This window comes from Dendrobates tinctorius, unplaced genomic scaffold (genome assembly GCF_039654945.1).
Source record: "Dendrobates tinctorius isolate UK_male_01 unplaced genomic scaffold, ASM3965494v1 ptg000226l, whole genome shotgun sequence".
Taxonomy (NCBI): domain Eukaryota; kingdom Metazoa; phylum Chordata; class Amphibia; order Anura; family Dendrobatidae; genus Dendrobates; species Dendrobates tinctorius.
The window spans coordinates 7,883,372-7,905,430 of record NW_027361893.1 but is presented as its reverse complement, the minus strand read 5'-3'; the positions used below and the strand labels follow the sequence as shown (position 1 = coordinate 7,905,430).

The 22,059-nt window shown below is 42.1% G+C and overlaps 1 long non-coding RNA gene across 1 annotated transcript; it reads left to right on the top strand.

Annotated features, from left to right (window-relative positions):
• The first annotated feature begins 3,674 nt into the window (after nt 1–3,674).
• On the top strand, nt 3,675–19,256 carry LOC141059329 (uncharacterized). Its single transcript, XR_012222414.1, has 3 exons — nt 3,675–3,758; nt 15,017–15,194; nt 17,666–19,256. It is a non-coding gene; the product is annotated as an uncharacterized lncRNA (long non-coding RNA).
• Nucleotides 19,257–22,059: the final 2,803 nt, after the last annotated feature.

Sequence of the window (22,059 nt, the reverse complement as noted above, 5' to 3'; positions counted from 1 at the left end):
CGTACTCAGGACAAATTGCACAATAACTTTTAGGGTCCTGTTACCCTTGGAAAAATAAGAATTGATGGTGAAAAGATCATTTTTGTGGAAAAAATATGATTTTTTAATTGTACGGCTTTATGTTATAAACTTCTGTGAAGCCCTTGGGGGTTCAAAGTTCTCACCACAAATCTAGATAAGTTCCTTAGGGGGTCTAGTTTCCAAAATGGTGTCATTTGTGGGGGGTTTCCACTGTTTTGGTACATCAGGGGTTTTCCAATCGCGACATGGTGTCCGATCTCAATTCCAGCCAATTTTGCATTGAAAAAGTCAAACGGCGCTCCTTCCATTCTGAGCTCTGCCATGCGCCGAAACAGTCGTTCCCCCCCACATATCAGGTATCAGCGTACTCAGGACAAATTTCTCCTGTTACCCTTGGTAAAATAAAAAAAAATTGAACCTGAAGTATTTTTTTTGTGAAAAAAAGTTAGATGTTCATTTTTTTTTAACTATTCAAAAAAATTCCTGTGACGCACCTAAAGGGTTAATAAACTTCTTGAATGTGGTTTTGAGCACCTTAAGGGGTGCAGTTTTTAGAATGCTGTCACTTTTGGGTATTTTCTATCATATAGATCCCTCAAAGTGGCTTCAAATGTGATGTGGTCCTAAAAATAAAATGGTGTTGTGAAAATGAGAAATCGCTGGTCAACTTTTAACCCTTATAACTTCCTAACTAAAAAAAAATTTGGTTCCAAAATTGTGCTGATGTAAAGTAAACATGTGGGAAATGTTAGCTATCAAGTTTTTTGTGTGCCGTATCTCTGTGATTTAAGGGCATAAAAATTCAAAGTTGGAAAATTGCGAAATTTTCAAAATTTTTGCCAAATTTCCATTTTTCTCACAAATAAACGCAAGTTATTTGAATGAAATTTTACCACTAACATGAAGTACAATATGTCACGAGAAAACAATGTCAGAATCACCGGGATCCATGGAAGCGTTCCAAAATTATGACCTCATAAAGGTACAGTGGTCAGAATTGTAAAAATTGGCCCGGTCATGAACGTGCAAACCACCCTTGGGGGTGAAGGGGTTAAAAAGACATTTTCCAAAATGTTTCTAAAACGTTTTTGTGTTACAAAAACATAAAACGAAAAAAATAAACGGATTAAAAAAATGTAGTGTGAATGAGAAACGATTTAGGTGGGGAATGAAACCACTCTAAAATCAAATCATTTTGTGAACTTATCTAGAAAACTCAAAGTTTTGGAATTAAAAAAAAAACGTAAGTTGATCACATTTATAAATCTTACACCCAAAATATGATTAGTGAGAAGTGAACCTGCCAAAGTTCAGTTTGGGCAGTTCCGTCCCAAACACACAAGAAAATCCGGGTTCAGGTTCAGCACCCCAAACTATCATCTCCATTGAACTCAATGGGTATGGAGACTCAGAGGAGTGGAGAATCTGTCCACCACATCCTCATCACTGACCAGATAGTAAAAAGAAAACATATTTATTGCTACTTACCCCTTTGCTGAGGTACCGGCAGACGCGGAGGGTCCTCTTCAGTCCTATTCCATGCACTTCCACATTGTGTGAATACGTCATCGCACCCGAGGGAATCCCTTTCAGGACTCCTAGCTAGGGATTCCCTTGGTCAAGAAGATTCTCCACACAGGTCAGGACCTCAGCCAAGGGGAGAGAAGCGATTTTTATTTTCTGATGAGCAAACTCCGAACATTGCCTGTTTGGGGTTGGTGTGGTTGAACCTGAGCAGGCAATGTTCGATACGAACCCTGAACTTTCCAGATTGGGTTTGCTCATCACTAGATACAGTATGATATTTAATGGATGACAAAAAGAAGCCATTAAGTATAACACCACTAGTGTTACGATCGCGGACGCAGCGTGGCTTACAGCCAACGCTCCCGTATGCGTCCCAGGCGATCGTGGAATGTGGACCCACTGGACCACAGGGGGGACCCAGACCTACCCGGACTAGGGAAGGGTAGCGACCGGGGTCTGTGGCAGCTGAGCTTGTGGACAAGATGGCCATAAGCAGGACTAAAAGACACCGCACAACTTCAGGTATGAAGAAAAAATAAAGTTTACTGAAATAAGGCAAAAACATAGAAACACCAGGTTCCGGAATATGCACATCATGAAGGAAACCCATCTCAGGTTGACAGGAGAAGCAGGAGGTCATCATGGGTTGACGTGGTCCAGGGTTGTCTGGCACGGGCTTACCAGGGGGGACCGCACGTGCGGGAGGTCATGCAGTGCAGCGGATCCACGCACGCATGTACGGCAACAGGCAGGTCCAGTAGTGGTGGCACTACAGCACCGGGCATAGGCTGGTCAGATCTAGGACTCGCAGGTGGGACCGTTACCAAGGAGCAGAGCTGGAAACTCCCGGAAACCATGGAGGAGGATTCCATCCAGGAAGGGGAACGGGACCGGCTTAAGAGCACAACTTGGACCACCAGAACCACGGACTGGATATCTGGACGCAGGCTGGACATCAGAACTCAGAGAGACATCCGGGCTCAGGTTGGACATCAGGATCACGGAGTGGACATCAGGAACACGGAGTGGACATGAGGAACACGGAGTGGACATCAGGGCACCAGGCGGACATCAGGACGACATCAGACATCAGGACGACATCAGACATCAGGACGACATCAGACATCAGGACATCTGGTGGACATCTGGACATCTGGTGGACATCAGGTAGACATCAGGACATCTGGATGCCGGGTGGACATCAGGACATCAGGTGGACATCAGGACACCAGGTGGACATCAGAACACTGGGCCGGACATCGGGGCACCAGGTGGACATCAGGAAGACATAAGGACATCTGGTGGACATCTGGTGGACATCAGGTAGACATCAGGTAGACATCAGGTGGACAACTGGAAGGGGTCGTCAGACATCGGACATCAGGCCGTGGACGACAGGCTCCGGATGAGAGACCACGGTCATCAGGCTCCCGACATCTGGAAGTGATCTAGAAAGGAACCCAAGTGGTCTGGTGCAAACCCTGCCGGGTTGGACAGGAGCCGGCAGGGAATTGCACCGAATCCCCAGCTGAGTACTGAGTAGCAGAAACTCCGTGGACACTCTGGACTCCTTCTTCCTAGATGAACCCAGGTTAGATCACGGAAAGTCAGGTAACAAAGAGTCTCAGTCACTGGGCACAGGGTTCAAGGCACGGAAGGACCTCAGGAACATCACACAGTGAGCACAGTTCAGACAGGGTCAGGTAAAGGAGCAGATCCAGGGTCCAGGATTCAGGAAACACATAACATACACGGGGCCTGGATATGCAGCCTCCAGGAAGGGCGATCTGGGTATTACTGCCCCCAGAGCAGGCGGAGAAACAAGACAATTCAGATAGGCCTGGATATGCAGCCTCCAGGAAAGGCGATCTGGGTATTATGCCTCCAGAGCAGGCCAAGATACAAGACACAGTTCACAGAGGAATAAAGAGCAACAGCTCCCCCAGAACTGAACAGAATCAGAGCAGGAGCAGAACACAGACTCACATGGCAAGGTTTAGGAACTCAATGCGAAGCTCTGGCAACGCCCCAAAGGGGGAGGGACCTTTATATCGGAGCTGCCACACAGCCATAGGCTGGAGCAGCAATTGTAGCACACACCCTTTCCTGATAAAAGGAAGGGTGGTGTGGCCGCGCGTGCCCTAAGCAAGACAGAACATAATCAGCAATGCAAAGGACACCTGGCAGAAGCTGAAGCCTGAACCCACGTGGTAAGACACGCAATGTGTAGCAGACCTATTAACCCAAGGGTGGCTGCCAGGGACCGCACACAAGGGTGGTCATGCAGCGCAGAGGAACCACGCACGCATGCAGCGTCGGACTGGAACACCTTGGGCCCACCAGAGAAAATCATTCTTGGGGCCCACTATGTAGCTGCATAGAGTTAAATACCAGACCACCAATTATGCGGTAAAACACGCTAATATCCGGGTATAATATAAGGTTGTACATGTCTTAATTATGTAGCAGGAGTTGGGGTAGCCCCCTCATAGAATATAAAGCAGCCCCCTCACATAGTATAATGCAGCCATCTCATAGAATATAATGCAGCCATCTCATAGAATATAATACTGCCCCCCTCATAGGGTATAATACTGCCCCCCTCATAGGGAATAATGCACCCCCTCATAGGGTATAATGCACCCCCTCATAGGGTATAATACTGCCCCCCTCATAGGGTATAATACTGCCCCCCTCATAGGGTATAATACTGCCCCCCTCATAGGGAATAATGCACCCCCTCATAGGGTGTAATGCACCCCCTCATAGGGAATAATGCTGCCCCCTCATAGGGTATAATACTGCCCCCCTCATAGGGTATAATACTGCCCCCCTCATAGGGTATAATACTGCCCCCCTCATAGGGTATAATACTGCCCCCCTCATAGGGAATAATGCACCCCCTTATAGGGTATAATGCTGCCTCCTCATAGGGTATAATACTGCCCCCCTCATAGGGTATAATACTGCCCCCCTCATAGGGAATAATGCACCCCCTCATAGAATATAATACTGCCCCCCTCATAGGGTATAATACTGCCCCCCTCATAGGGAATAATGCACCCCCTCATAGAATATAATACTGCCCTCCTCATAGGGTATAATACTGCCCCCCTCATAGGGAATAATGCACCCCCTCATAGGGAATAATGCATCCCCTCATAGGGAATAATGCTGCCCCCTCATAGGGTATAATACTGCCCCCCTCATAGGGTATAATACTGCCCCCCTCATAGGGTATAATACTGCCCCCCTCATAGGGTATAATGCACCCCCTCATAGGGTATAATGCACCCCCTCATAGGGAATAATGCTGCCCTCCTCATAGGGTATAATGCTGCCTCCTCATAGGGTATAATACTGCCCCCCTCATAGGGAATAATGCTGCCCCCCTCATAGGGTATAATACTGCCCCCCTCATAGGGAATAATGCTGCCCCCCTCATAGGGTATAATACTGCCCCCTCATAGGGAATAATGCTGCCCCCCTCATAGGGTATAATACTGCCCCCCTCATAGGGTATAATACTGCCCCCCTCATAGGGAATAATGCATCCCCTCATAGGGAATAATGCTGCCTCCTCATAGGATATAATGCTGCCTCCTCATAGGGTATAATGCTGCCTCCTCATAGGATATAATGCACCCCCTCATAGGGTATAATGCACCCCCTCATAGGATATAATGCTGCCTCCTCATAGGGTATAATGCTGCCCCCTCATAGGGAATAATGCACCCCCTCATAGGGTATAATGCACCCCCTCATAGGGTATAATACTGCACCCCCTCATAGGGTATAATGCACCCCCTCATAGGGTATAATACTGCCCCCCTCATAGGGTATAATACTGCCCCCCTCATAGGGTATAATTCTATATAGATATATAGATATAGAGTTAGATAGAAATAGATAGAAAGATAGATGTAGAAATAGATAGATATAGAGATAGATAGTAGATAATGGATAGAAAGTAGATAATGGATAGATATAGATAGAAAGATTCATAGAGATAGAGATAGATAGAGATAGATAGAGATAGATATAAAGATAGATATAGAAAGAAAGATAGATAGATAGATAGGTAGATAGATATAGAGATAGATAGAAAATAGATAATGGATAGATAGATAGATAGATAGATATAGAGATAGATAGCTATAGATAGAAAGATATAGAGATAGATAGATATATAGATAGAGATAGATAATAGATAGAGATATACAGATATAATAATAATAATAATAATAATAATAATATAGACATATATAGATAGATATAGAGATAAATATATATATAGATAGATGGCTATAAATAAAAATAGATATAGAGATATATAGAGATAGATAGATATAGAGATAGATAGATAGATAGATATAGAGATAGATATAGAGACAGATAGATATAGAAAGATAGATATAGAGATAGATATAGAGATAATAGCTAGATATAGAGATATGTATAGAGATAGATAGATATAGAGTTAGAAAGATAGATATAGAGAGATATAGAGATAGATAGAGATAGCTAGATAGATGGATAGATATAGATAATAGAGATAATAGATAGATATAATAGATAGATATAGAGATAGATATAGAGATAGATGGATAGATCAATAGATAGATAAAGAGAGATAGAGATTGATAGATAATGAGATATAGAGATAGATATAGAGATATAGTGTTAGATAGAAATATAGATATAGAGATAGATAGATATAGAGATAGATATGGATATAGAGATAGATATGGATATAGAGATAACAGATATAGAGATAGATAGATATAGAGATAGATAGATATAGAGATAATATATAGATAGATAGATATAGAGATAACATATAGATAGCTATAGAGAGAGAGATATAGAGATAGATATAGAGAGAAACAGATATATATATAGAGATAGATATAGAGATAGATAGGTAGATAGATATAGAGATAATAGATATAGAGATAGATAGATATAGATATAAAGATAGATAGAGATAGATATAGAGAGAGATAGATACAGAGATCGATAGATAGAGAGATAGATATAGATATAGATAATAGATAGAGATAGATAGATAAAGATAGATAATAAATATAGAGATAACAGATAGATATAGAGATAGAGTAAGATAGAAAGATATAGAGATAGGTAGATATAGATAATAGAGATAGCTAGATAGACATAATAGATAGATATAGATATAGATAGATATAGATAGAAAGATAGATATAGAGATAGATGTAGAGATAGAAAGATAGATATAGAGATAGAGCGATAGATAGAGATAGATATAGATAATAGATAGAGATAGATAGATAGATAGAGAAAGATAGATAGATATAGAGATAGATATAGAGATAGAAATATAGATAGATATACAGAGAGATAGATATAGAGATAGAGATAAATAGATAGATAGATAGATATAGAGAGAGATATAGAGAGAAATAGATATAGATATAGAGATAATAGATATATATATATAGAGATAGAGAGATAGATACAGAGAAAAGATATAGAGATAAATAGATAAAGATAGATAGATATATAGAGATAGAAAGATAGATATAGAGATATAGAGATAGATAGAGATATATAGATAGATAGCTATAGAGATAGATATAGAGAGAAATAGAGATAGATATAGAGATAGATATATAGATATAGATATAAAGATAGATATAGATATAGATATAGAGATAGAGCGATAGATAGCGAGAGATATAGATATAGAGATAGATAGATAGATAGATACAGAGAAAAGATATAGAGATAGATAACGGATAGATAAATAGATAGATAGGTATAGAGATAGATAGATATAGATATTAGATAGAGATATATATAGATAAAGATAGATAGATATAGATGGTAGCTAGATAGATAATAAATATAGAGATAATAGATATAGAGATAGATAGAGTAAGATAGATAGATATAGAGATAGATAGACATAATAGATAGATATAGAGATATATATAGATAGATATAGAGATAGATGTAGAGATAGAAAGATAGATATAAAGATAGATAGAGATAGATATAGATAATAGATAGAGATAGATATAGAGATAGATAGATATAGATAATAGATAGAGATAGAAAGATAGATAGATATAAGAGAGATAGAGAGATACAGTATATAGAGATATATTGAGAAATAGAGATAGATAGATAGAGACAGATAGAGAGAGCGAGAGAGATATAAAAAAAAAAAAACAAAACACAATACTCACCTCTCCTCCTGCTCCCACGCTGATCCCGGCTTCAGTGTCAGGAGCTGCCCCCTCTGCCAGACACACAGCGGGTGCGCGATGTAGTGACGTCATCGCGCACTGGCTGTGAGTCAGGAGCAGAGAGGACTGAGGGCGGCGCCGGCCCTGATGCAGAGCGGCTTACTGGGCTGGGGGCGGGGCCTCTGGGGGTGGAGACCTGAAATGATATTCACTGCTTCGCAGTGAATATTCATTTCTCTTTAGCAGCGGGGACAGGGGCTCCTGCCTCCTGACACCCGCTGCTACTCCGCTGGCAGGGGCCCCCATAGCAGCTGCATGGTGTGCGACACACCACTGGCTGGGGGCCCCTGGAGCAGCGGGGGCCCTAGGCAACTGCTGGCCCTGTATGCCTGCAGGTGCCAGGGCCCACCAGATGCCAGGGCCCACCGGAGAATCCTCCGGTTCCCCGGTGGGCCAGTCCGACGCTGCACGCATGTACGGCTATGCGGTGGTGCCGGACACTGGGCAGCATTCACACAGATAACTGACAACAGCATTCCAGCACAGTAGAGGGAAAAAGAGCAAAGGGTTAAAGCAGAGATGCAGAGTAACGCCGTGAATCAAGGTCCCAACACAGCGGCGTTACAACTAGTACATGACAGTAAAATGATGGTCACTTGTCTTAGATCAGGGGTGTCAAACTCATATTCACCAAGGGCCACATCAATTTAATGGTTGTCCGCAAAGGGCTGTTTGTTACTGAAAAACCAGATGCACACAACCGAGTCCCATCTAGAACATGCATTTCTCTGCACAGAGCAGTGCATGCCCCTGTATAAGACATGTCACGGTGGATCAGCTCTTTACCAGGTGCTGTCACATCGTCCCTGGATCTCACTGAAATAATGGAGAGCTATGGCTGCAACTTCCAGTCACTTGTCCTTTTCGGTGCTGAAAGCTGCTGATAAACAGCTGGTTCAATGCAGAATACAACTGGACCCTATTCTTGGCCTATTCTGAGGAATGGGCATTAACAGAAAAAGGGATCCTGAAGTGAGAATACCATTTTTATCTGCTGTCCATTCTTTGGTATACTGGCAGAGTGTTCTGTGAGGGCTAATTATCCAGGTAAGTTGGAGACACCTGACCACACTCCAACACCTGCATAGAGATGTCCGCTTATCAAACAGTATTGTAGATCTGCTGTTTGTATTGCGGTCAAATCTATACAGAGACAGCGTGTGCGTGTGTGAGACTCTGTAAATACATATACGGAAATTTCAATTTTTCCATACACCGTATAGAGCTGTCCGCTTGTCAAACAGTATCCTATATCTGCTGTTTGATTACGGTCAAATCTATACAGAGACAGCGTGTGTGTGTGACTCCGTTAAAAAAAGACGGAGATTTAAAATTTTCCATACATACACTGTATAGAGCTGTCCGCTTGTCAAACAGTATCGTATATCTGCTGTTTGGATTGCGGTCAAAACTATACAGAGACAGCGTGTGTGTGTGAGACTCCATGAAAAAATAGACGGAGATTTCAATTTTTCCATACATGCACCGAATAGAGCTGTCAGCTTATCAAACAGTATCGTATAGCTGCTGTTTGTATTACGTTCAAATACATACAGGACAAGAGTGTGTGTGAGGCCGTAAAAAGATATACGTGAATAATAAAGTAACTTGGCACTCAACTGAATAATCCTTTGCAAATTAGATTTATTTTATAATTTATTGCAGTCCTGGAAACGTTTCGGCCTATTATCGGCCTTCCTCAGTCTGCTATATAAAGGTACAAAATATATACAGAAGAAAATCATAATGGGTCCTCATAAAAATAATATACAATGTTGTACAAACATATTGATTAATAATCTTGATGTAAATCACAGGTGATATAATCATATAGTGGTATCCGTATTGTATACAGAGAAATATATATCACAATATATATCACAATATTGAGAGAGGAGAACCAGGTGAAAAGGAAAAATAAAGTTGAAATAAAATTGAAATAGAAGAGAGAGGGGACATACCCGACTGCTATCGCGAAATACTAATCCGGTACCCAAGTAAGGATTCCTATGGAGATCTATGGTGAATTAGGTGAATGGTTATGGTGGTAAAATATCTACTGATGGTGATATCAATAGGTGAATGTTGTGGTCATACCTACTTCAGAATGTCATGTTGATCTAAATGGTATCTCCTATTATTATGAGTAGATATACTGATTTTAATGCCTGAGAAATGAAAAATAAAAAACACAATGAAAAAAAAAAATGAAAAAATTTGTTCAAAAATTTATTTTTATCTTACAAGGATGAGTAAAAATGAGTGGAAATAGTCAGATTTTATACCTTGCAATACCTTCCAGGACTGCAATAAATTATAAAATAAATCTACAGGCCGCCTGTGCAAGCCGAAGATATGGATGAACTCTTTATGCATCAGATGGCCAAGTTCTCCAAAAAATATGACATAGTTGTCATGGGAGATTTCAACTATCCAGACATTTGTTGGGAATCTCTCTCAGGCAAAACTAACAGGTCAAGGAAATTCTTATCCTCTCTTGCTGACAACTTTATCTTCCAAAAGGTAAGGGAGAAAACAAGGGGAACTGCTACCTTGGATCTAATCCTTATAAACAGGGAGGAAATGGTTGAGGAGGTAAAAGTGGCTGGGACCCTAGGAGGTAGCGACCATGCTATTTTAGAATTTTGGATAACTAGAGGCGGAAGACCTGTGAAGACTCAGACGTCAAGGTTAGATTTCAGAAAGGCAGATTTTAAGGGATTCAGAAAGAGAATTGGAGGGATCCAATGGCTGGATATCCTTAAAGACAAAAATGTCCAGGAAGGATGGGAAATCGTGAAAAATGAAATTCTCAAAGCACAGTTGTTAACAATTCCGAAAAGAGGGAAGAATAGGAAGCATTTAAGGAAACCAGGATGGATGAACACAGAACTTAAGCACATGCTAAAAAGGAAGAAAAAAATGTTTATAAAATGGAAAGAGGGAGGCATATCTAAAGAAGAATATAATGCTGTCTGCAGAACCTGCAGGGCACAAATCAGATTATCTAAAGCTGAAAATGAACTGAGGCTTGCAAGAGATGTCAAAAGCAATAATAAAGGATTTTGGGGATATGTCAAAAGTAAAAGAAAAGTCAAAGATGCTATAGGATTTTTACAGGATGAAAATGATGAAATGGTAAGACAGGATGTTGAGAAGGCTGAACTTTTAAATTCCTATTTTGCATCTGTTTTCTCTCAGAAAGGAAATGCAACATCAACTGTTATCCACTGTCCTATTAAGGGAATAGAAGAATCCAGGATATCTATAAACAGAAAGATAGTGAGGAAACACTTAGCTAACCTAAATGAATTCAAGTCTCCAGGTCCAGATGAATTACACCCCAGAGTACTGAAGGAGATAGCAGAAGAAATTTTTGAACCCCTCTCCATAATCTTTGAAAATTCTTGGAGAACAGGAGAAGTGCCAGAAGACTGGAGAACAGCAAATGTTGTTCCTATCTTCAAAAAGGGGAAGAAGGTGGACCCAGGCAACTATAGGCCGGTGAGTCTGACTTCTATACCTGGAAAGATCTTTGAACAAATTATTAAACAACATGTATGTCAATACCTGGATAAGAATGAAGTGATTAAACAGAGTCAGCATGGGTTTGTAACTAATAAGTCATGTCAGACTAACTTAATTTCCTTCTATGACGGTATCACTGATTGGGTGGATCAAGGAAATGCAGTAGATATAGTATATCTTGACTTCAGCAAAGCATTTGACAAAGTCTCTCATACAATCCTTATTGAAAAAATGACTAAGTATGGAATGGACAAGGCAACTGTTAGGTGCATTCATAACTGGCTTAGTGATCGGACCCAAAGAGTGGTCGTAAATGGCTGCACATCCAGTTGGAAGAATGTCTCAAGTGGGGTACCACAGGGCTCTGTCCTGGGCCCTGTATTGTTCAACATCTTTATCAACTATTTAGATGAAGGAATTGAGGGTAAACTGATTAAATTTGCTGATGACACAAAGCTAGGAGGGATAGCTAATACTAGAGAAGAGAGAGAGAGGATTCAAAAAGATTTAAATAAACTGGAGAAGTGGGCAGCAACTAACAGAATGGTTTTTAACAGGGAGAAATGCAAAGTACTACATCTGGGCAATAAAAATGAAAAAAGCATATATAGAGTGGGAGGAATAGGGCTAAGTGACAGCACGTGAAAAAGACTTGGGTATACTAATAGATCACAGACTGAATATGAGTCAACAGTGTGATGCAGCTGCAAAAAAGGCAAATGCAATTCTAGGATGTATTAACAGAAGCATACAGTCTAGATCACGTGAAGTCATTATTTCCCTCTACTCCTCTTTGGTCAGACCTCATCTGGAATATTGTGTCCAGTTTTGGGCACCACATTTTAAAAAAGACATCAACAAACTGGAGCAAGTTCAGAAAAGAGCGACCAGAATGGTGACCGGTCTGCAAACCCTGTCTAATGAGGAAAGGTTGCAGGATTTGGGAATGTTTAGTTTGCAAAAGAGAAGGCTGAGAGGAGACTTAATAGCTGTCTACAAATATCTAAAGGGCTGTCACATTGTAGAAGGATCAACTTTATTCTCATTTGCACAAGGAAAGACTAGAAGCAATGGGATGAAACTGAATGGGAGGAGACACAGATTAGGCTGGTTTCACATTTGCGTTTTTTTGCACTGTAAAAAACCGCATACGTGCGCATGCGTTTTTCCCCTATATTTAACATGGGTGCGCATACCTGCGCTCTGGTAAGCGCACGTATGCGATTTTCATGCGCTGCGTTTTTTTGGGGTGTGCGTTTGTATTTTCCAGACGCAGCATGTTGCATTTTTTGGCCCTGCAAAAAAGTGCATGCGCACGTTTTGCGCTAAAAATGGCCATTATAGCCTATGGATGCGCATACGTGCGCACTGGCATGCTCATGTATGCGTTTTTTTGCACATGCATTTTTTTTTGTTAACCATGGAATTTAGGGGTTTGGGTTAGAGTTAGGGTTAGTTAAGGGGGTTTAGGGTTAGGGTTAGGGTCAGGGTCAGGGTTGGGGTTAGGGTCAGGGTTAGGGTTAAGTATGGTTTGGTTAAGGGTTAGGGTCAGGGTTAGGGTTAAGTATGGTTTGGTTAAGGGTTAGGGTCAGGGTTAGGGTTAAGTATGGTTTGGTTAAGGGTTAGGGTCAGGGTTAGGGTTAGGGTTAAGGTTAGTTAGGGTTTGGGTTAGGGTTAAGTATGGTTTGGTTAAGGGTTAGGGTCAGGGTTAGGGTTAGGGTCAGGGTTAGGGTTAAGTATGGTTTGGTTAAGGGTTAGGGTCAGGGTTAGGGTTAAGTATGGTTTGGTTAAGGGTTAGGGTCAGGGTTAGGGTTAAGGTTAGTTAGGGTTTGGGTTAGGGTTAAGTATGGTTTGGTTAAGGGTTAGGGTCAGGGTTAGGGTCAGGGTTAGGGTTAAGTATGGTTTGGTTAAGGGTTAGGGTCAGGGTTAGGGTTAAGTATGGTTTGGTTAAGGGTTAGGGTCAGGGTTAGGGTTAGGGTTAAGGTTAGTTAGGGTTTGGGTTAGGGTTAAGTATGGTTTGGTTAAGGGTTAGGGTCAGGGTTAGGGTTAGTTAGGGTTTAGGGTTTGGGTTAGGGTTAAGTATGGTTTGGTTAAGGGTTAGGGTCAGGGTTAGGGTCAGGGTTAGGGTTAGGGTACCTTAGGGTTAGGGTCAGGGTTAGGGTTAAGTATGGTTTGGTTAAGGGTTAGGGTCAGGGTTAGGGTTAAGGTTAGTTAGGGTTTGGGTTAGGGTTAAGTATGGTTTGGTTAAGGGTTAGGGTCAGGGTTAGGGTTAGGGTTAGTTAGGGTTTAGGGTTTGGGTTACGGTTAAGTATGGTTTGGTTAAGGGTTAGGGTCAGGGTTAGGGTTAGGGTTAGGGTCAGGGTTAGGGTCAGGGTTAGGGTTAGGGTTAGGGTTAGTTAGGGTTTAGGGTTTGGGTTAAGTATGGTTTGGTTAAGGGTTAGGGTCAGGGTTAGGGTTAGGGTCAGGGTTAGGGTCAGGGTTAGGGTTAGTAAAGTCATGGTTTTGGTTAGTGTGAGGGGCCACCTAATGTTGGAAAAAAACGCAAACGCGGTAAAAACGCACTAAAAACGCATACAAACGCATAAAAACGCTGCGTTTTTTTCATGCATGCTCATAAAAATGCTTGAAAAAAACGCAGCAGTTGTATGCTTTTGTATGCGTTTTTTCAATGCGTTTTTTTGCGGGAAAAACGCGCTGCAAAAAAAAGCAAGTGTGAAACTAGCCTTAGATATTAGAAAAAAACTTTTTGACAGTTAGAGTGATCAATGAGTGGAACAGGCTGCCACGAGAAGTGGTGAGTTCTCCTTCAATGGAAGTCTTCAAACAGAGGCTGGACAGACATCTGACTGGGATGATTTAGCGAATCCTGCTTTGAGCAGGGGGTTGGACCAGATGGCCCAGGAGGTCCCTTCCAACTCTACGATTCTATGATTCTATGATTCTATTGAAATCTAATTTGCAAAGGATTATTCAGTTGAGTGCCAAGTTACTTTATTATTCACTTTGGTCTGGGTAACCTACTTGCGCACCCTGCGGTAGTGCCACGCTATATTTGACAGTTTCTTCCTTTTCGTGGGCACACTGCACGTAATGTCCTCCAATACGTTTTCATATAACAATGATGAAACCTCTAATATTCTGTCCAAGTTGAATCTCCCCAGAGATTTCCTTAAATTACCACCGAAGGAGATGAGGGGGAGAGACCTTGAACGTGAGCTACGCCGCCAGATTGACTACGAGCTACATTGTGCTACCTTGAGTGAATATCTGCGTGTACAGAGGATCCCTAGGGGATTAAGAGTCCCTCTACGTCCGACTCTGTTTAGAGAATCCACGGAATTTTGTCAAAAATTTGAATATATCCTTAATAAGTGCTCATTTGATTTAATGACTCTAACTATTGAACATTTACAACGAGCCATCACAATCTCTAAAGAGTCTGTTAATAATATTGAATCCCAATTGAACACTATTGGGACTGTTGAGGAGCTCTCTGAGCTTAAAGCTCGTATAAAAACTGTGACTGAACAGCAAAGAAGGGATACGGAAAGCAGGAAGAGGGTTAAGTTCCAGCGTGACACGGACGATTACGAGCAAGGCCGTGTTTATCGGTGGCAGTTCAATCCTAACCCCCGTCCCTTTCGTAACAGGTTTACATTTAGGTCTTCCACGGATCAATCTTCATCTGGCTCAGAGAGCGAACAACGAGAACACTTTGGCGATCAGAATCATTTTTTAGGACAAAAACGACGGAGACCACGAGGAAGAGGATCCGCAGGGGCAGAGGAAGAAAGAGATCCCGATTCCAACAGAGTAACGTGATCCCAGGTACTAACCAGCTGGTGATAAACATTTCTTCCAGGGTTTTGAGTATAGCAGAACATAGTCTATTACAGAAGGGCTTATCATTTTGCCCCTCATGCAAACTTGATACGTTCAAAATGGATATGGAGTTGCAAAGGTTCTACCGTTCACTTAGATTGAAGGTCCATTTTGCTAAGAAGGATACACCCGGTACCTCATGTTCCTTACCTACCATAGATTCATGTCTTGTGACTGCTGCCAGTTTAGGCTTACGGTCAAAGAGCTCTTTCATTCCTCCACAGGGGTCACACGCCTTAGAGACGTTTATTGATTTTGTCAACAAATCGTTTAGGAAGTTACGACAGGATATTAACAACAATACACTCCATTATCCCTCCAATTTAGACTCCACTGACTTTCAGGCCCCACAAAGCTTACAGTCCGATATGGATATAATTATCAAACCAGCCAATAAGGGTGGAGCTATCGTTGTCATGAACAAATCTGATTATATGAGGGAAGCCTATCGTCAGCTTAATGACTCTACTGTATACAAGAAATTGGAAAAAGACCCCCTATACGACACTAGGGAATTGATCAAGGAAGTGTTAACAGAATTTTGCCAACGCAAAATTATAGACACGAAAACAGTGGAATTTCTTACTAATTCCCATCCCATCACCCCTGTTTTTTACATTCTACCTAAAGTGCATAAGAACCTGGAAAATCCCCCCGGACGCCCCATTGTGGCATCCACAGAGTCGATTTTATCTCCTCTATCGGTCTTCATTGAGAAAGTTCTAACACCCTTGATTAAAGATACACCTTCTTTTCTTCTAGATACAAGTGATTTTCTTAGGAAAATTAATGAATTAGGTCCAATACCAACGAGAGCGATACTAGTTTCCTTTGACGTCAGGGACCTGTACACCTCTATCCCACATGATAAAGGCTTAGATTGTGTCCATAGTATACTTACTCGAGCTAACATACACAGGGACATAATTGACCTAATATTACGTCTCCTGAGGATAGTACTGACACGAAATTACTTCATGTTTGAAGAAAACTTCTACCTTCAAACTAGGGGTACTGCCATGGGATCTAACATGGCACCCCCCTATGCAAATAGCTACATGGCAACTTTTGAGGAAGAAATAGTTTATACCAACACATTATTTCAATTACATTGCTTGGTGTGGAAACGTTACATCGATGACATATTCTGCATCTGGACTGGGACCTCTGAGTCATTAGACATATTCTTTAATGTTCTTAATACATCCTGGCCTGGCCTCTCGTTTACCATCACAAGTAGTGTGTCACAGGTTAGTTTTTTAGACACAATGATCATTAAAGATGAGCAGGGTTATCTGAGTTCTGACCTATACACCAAGACCACGGACCGGAATAGCCTTCTCTTTTACTCGAGTTTACACCCGCCAGCTGTTAAAAAGGCTATCCCTAAATCTCAGTTCACGAGGGTCCGTAGGATCGTCTCAGATCCGGAGAAACAAAAGATACGATTACAGCAGATGAATTCCAAGTTCAGGGAACGCGGTTATCCACAAGAATTACTAGCTGAGGCTCTGGGGCTACAAGTGACCACCCATAGAAAGATAACTTCACGGATACTATTTGTTCATACTTATCATCCCTATGTTAACATTTTGCACAAAACTATCAGGAAACATTGGAGCTTATTATCTACCGCATACCCTGAGGTTCCAGAATTCCAAAACCCGTTTCTCCCATGTTATAAAAGGCCCAACAACATACGTGACTCTCTCATTAGAGCTGACATTGGCCCTAGACATAGAAAATCCACACAGAGATTTTTGAAGAATCCTCGCATGGGTACATATCCTTGCCTACATTGTTATCAATGTAATAATGTACAAAAAGGAGACGCATTCTTCCACCCATATTCCGGGAAAAAATATTCCATTAAAGACTACTCCACTTGCGACACAAATTATGTAGTTTATCTCATAAAATGCCCGTGTGGGCTCCTCTACGTAGGGGAAACAACTCAGGCCATAAGGGACAGGATTAGTAAACAAAAATCGACCATTAGATGTAAGAATTTACTTCTCCCTTTGCCCCACCATTTTCACACGCACGGACATAATGTCACACAGCTTAAATTCCAAGTGATCGAACATGTCCCAATGCCCAGACGGGGGGGTGATCGGATCAGGTTATTAAAACGGAGAGAATCCTATTGGATTCATGAGTTGCAAACACTTGCCCCTCGGGGACTAAATAGAGATTATGACCTATTATCCATCATATGATTTCAGGATAATTCTCTTTAAGTTGGTAATACTACTTATGATGTGGAATTATGACCATGATGTCCGATTCGCTATATTTGTGTGTTCGTTTCCTGTGGGCGACAAGGGAATTGAATATCAAGTTGTATGATTGAATATTTACCTGTCAATCATTGGCCGATATTATGAAAATTAATTTTGTCTTTTTCTTTATTCTAGAGTCGCCTCTACTGATCTCAATTGGCTATCCTCACGTATCACGTCCATCTGGACTTCACTTTATCACCCTTTCACCCGACCGCAAAATATTGATACTGGTAACCGTAACTCCTCATCTTTCCCTTCACTATACTGTACTATAGCATTACGGGTATAGTAATTGTGGTGCTTTCATTAAAGGAAATCTTACACAGCCACAAGTCATGACCTACACCTTCAATCAGCCTTATTTTAAGTCCCCCTTTTTTCCAATTTTTTCTCCCATTTATTTGGCCACTAAATTCTTTCATCATTTTTTCACTACTGCAACACTACAGTTTTCCCTTCTGATCGTTAGGGACGTTACTGTTTAAGAACGCTAGGGCTTCCCTTTTTTTACATCCTTTTTTTTTTTTTCTTTTTCTTTCTCCCTATGCAAAGGTTCAGATTAATCCCATTCACGCAGCTCCTCCCAGTCCTCCCATATGACACACTCTCCTCCGTTGTCATTGGAGCGCGGCAGCTCCTATACACAAGACACGGGGCTCTGCATGATTGACACAGTGAGCCGGACACTTCCTGTTCACCACTTCCGGTAGCGCGGACGCTGTCCCACCTCCACATTATTTAGGATTGCTGGCATGGGCACACGTGGCCAGCTGACGAGCGGGGGAATACCGCGTCCCACCTGTGTATGCCACCTCCATATCTAAACAAGGTACGCTTTTACAGCAGAGTCCCTTTTCTACTTAATTACAAAGCTTGGTAAAGGCTTTTTTATTGCTGAGCATACATGTTTTTTGTTTTTTTTCCTTTTTTGCCATTAGCTTCATATGGACCCATTTACCTCCTGGACTATACAGCGCTAGTTTCAAACAGATTAAGCGTCCATGATACCTCCAAGGAGATTTATACATTTCTCTATGTATGGTTATATATTCCTTTTTGCAAGGTATAAAATCTGACTATTTCCACTCATTTTTACTCATCCTTGTAAGATAAAAATAAATTTTTGCACAATTTTTTCATTTTTTTTTTCATTCTGTTTTTTATTTTTCATTTCTCAGGCATTTAAATCAGTATATCCACTCTTATAATAATAGGAGATACCATTTAGATCACCATGACATTCTGAAGTAGGTATGACTACAACATTCACACCTATTGATATCACCATCAGTAGATATTTCACCACCATAACCATTCACCTGATTAACCATAGATCTCCATAGGAATCCTTACTTGGGTACCGGATTAGTATTTCGCGATAGCAGTCGGGTATGTCCCCTCTCTCTTCTATTTCAAATTTATTTCAACTTTATTTTTCCTTTTCACCTGGTTCTCCTCTCTCAATATTGTGATATATATTGTGATATATATTTCTCTGTATACAATACGGACACCACTATATGATTATATCACCTGTGATTTACATCAAGATTATTAATCTATATGTTTGTACAACATTGTTTATTATTTTTATGAGGACCCATTATGATTTTCTTCTGTATATATTTTGTACCTTTATATAGCAGACTGAGGAAGGCCGATAATAGGCCGAAACGTTTCCAGGACTGCAATAAATTATAAAATAAATCTAATTTGCAAAGGATTATTCAGTTGAGTGCCAAGTTACTTTATTATTCACTTTGGTCTGGGTAACCTACTTGCGCACTCTGCGGTAGTGCCACGCTATATTTGACACAGTAAAAAGATATACGGACATTTCCATATTTCCATACACCGTATAGAGCTGTCAGTTTATCAAACAGTATCATATAGCTGCTGTTTGTATTACGGTCATATACATACAGAGACGGGGATCCAAGATGGCCGCCGAGGAAGCAGGGCACGTTCAAAGGAGCTCCTGCTTCATCTGAAGCAATCCCCTACATCTAACCTCGGAGCAGTAGTAAAAAGACCCCCGGGGCTACCAAGACCATCTAGCCTCACCGGAGCCTGCCTTATTTCAAGCCCAAAGCCCATTCTCCTAATTATAGAAGGGCTTTCACTGACACATGCGAGAGACGGCGGAGCATGCGTCAGACACAGGATTCAGAAGGCTTAGTCTCCTCGCGGTTCGCAGACGTCGGCTTACAGCAAGAGGACTGAGGAGAGAGGAGCGGAGAAAGCACTGATCGTAGGCGGCACAAGCAGGTACCTGAACAGAGAGCCCTGAAAGGCGGAAGGCCAGGTGCTCTGAGGTCGGCGAGTGACAGTAGGTTTAGTGAGGCTTCTCTGATGGAATCGCTCATTCCTTTTTTCTTTCTACCATGATTTAAAAAATAAGACACTTTGCCCACCGGGGAGAAATATTTATAGTAGTTCCATGATGATCGAGAGAGGTAGGGCTCCCAGTGGTTATGAGGAACCTGCTTCCTATCTCAGAAAATGATGCTTGCAACTGTAAGAAACCACTAAGCAGATATTAAGGAATTTTCTTTGCTCCTCCTCTATTCTTACATTAATCTATAAAGTGCATCACTGGATGAGAAACTGAAAATTGTATGAGTAAAACAGCACGTGACCCCCATCTAGTAGACACTTGAAATATACCAGCTGAGTGATCTCTTTTCTCTCTAGTCCCTATTCTGCTACAAGATATTGCATTTAACTGCGCTGGTCCCTGCCTGCAATCCTCAGTGGCGTAACGCACTGCATCACTTGTTTCTATTAAAAAAAAGGACCATGGTCAAGATTGGAAGACCAACTGATACTGTGGCGCCCCTGAGGGTTCAGTCGCCACAGAGGTACTGCACCTCCTCCTGAGGTGTGGTACCCCACCATCCAGGTAAGTTGGAGACACCTGACCACACTCCAACACCTGCATCCCACACAACATAGTAGTGTAGCAAAGCACCCTTTGGTGGCTCCCTGCTTGGAACACGAAGACTGCTGGGAGGTGGGTGGAGCTTAGTCTGCACCAAAAGAGCGGGAAGAGTTTAGGATTGAGTTAGTCTGACAGAGGAGTCAGAGAAAGGAGATCCCGGAAGGAAGTGCTGCAGCAGACCTCAGTGACCTGGGTCTGCTGGCACAGGAAAGTGACATTTTCAGAAAGCCTGATTCTCCATGAGAAAGATAGTTTTGAATGGAACGTAACGAGAAAAGGAGGACTAAGGATTAGGGTTAGAGGAGAACCCTTCCCAAGTTCACAGCGCAAGGCTGGGGTCCGGCCCCCGAGATTGTATGGATACTAATGGTCCTGCAGCAGACCCCGGAGGAATAGAAGTTGTCACCACTTTATTCCCACACCAGACTTGGGGGCACAACAGCAACGTGAGTGAGCCGGGACTTGGCAGCAAGGAGTCCCCGAAGCAGGCTACAGCTGTCTGCCGTACAAGTAGAGTTCATAGGAACATCTGAAAGGAGGAACTCCAGTGTAACTCAGTACTGAGGGTACTTCACATAGGCGCTAAGAGGGAGACGTTCAGAAAAGGCACATGTTGGCAGAGTGTTGGAACGGAGTACTTCATCTTGCTTGGAGGTTGACTGGGCCCCTGCCCCGGAGGACACGGCACGGATGCGGGCATCTGTACCACAGCAGACTGTGAGTAAAGCTTTGTAACTACATGCCCTGGTGTCCTCCGCTTATTGCAGCGTCAACACACTCAGCACTGCTACATTTCTGTGCCCGACTCTGCACCATTCACGTCTCCCCATCGCCTCCTCATCTACTCTGCCCTGGGACTACAGCCCTGCCTGTGGAGGGCCATAACATCATTGCTGCACCACACCATCTGTCTCAGAGAATCTGCTTGCAGCATTGGCTTAACACCTCCCTTGCCGAACACCACAGGTGGCATCACGAAACATTCATAAACTTTATTCCATCACTTAACCCCTTTTACATTGGCGCCCAGGGCCACGGACCGGGTCACCGTTGCTGTGACATTCCCCTTTGACAGACCGGCCTGGTACCGAGTACCCCACAGCCCTGGGAGGGTGACCCAATACCAACACTAATATTGGTCCACAAACGTCCAAAAAGATGGAAAAATATATCACAAAACAAAGCGAACCTAAACAAGGACCACCGGAATATAAAGACGCAGGCGACGTCCAAGGGCTAGATGATCTGCAAGAAGATCCTTCTGATTTTTTGGACTCGGATAAACCGATTTCCAGAGGATTCATTAAAAGTATCTTATCTTCAGCCCTGGCTCCCTTGGCGAAAGATCTATCAACAATTAAAAAAGATATTCAACAGATAGGAGGCAGAGTGGAGGAGCTGGAGGAAGCATATTCAAAATTGTCCGCCTTCTCTGGAGACCTAAAATCTGGTCTTCAACAACAGGAGGATCATCTCAATTCCCTTTATACAGCAATGGAAGACATCGAAATAGAAACAGAAGAAACAATCTCAGAATCCGGGGAGTTCCGGAAGCCCCCGACCGAGAAGATGTGCCAGCCATTCT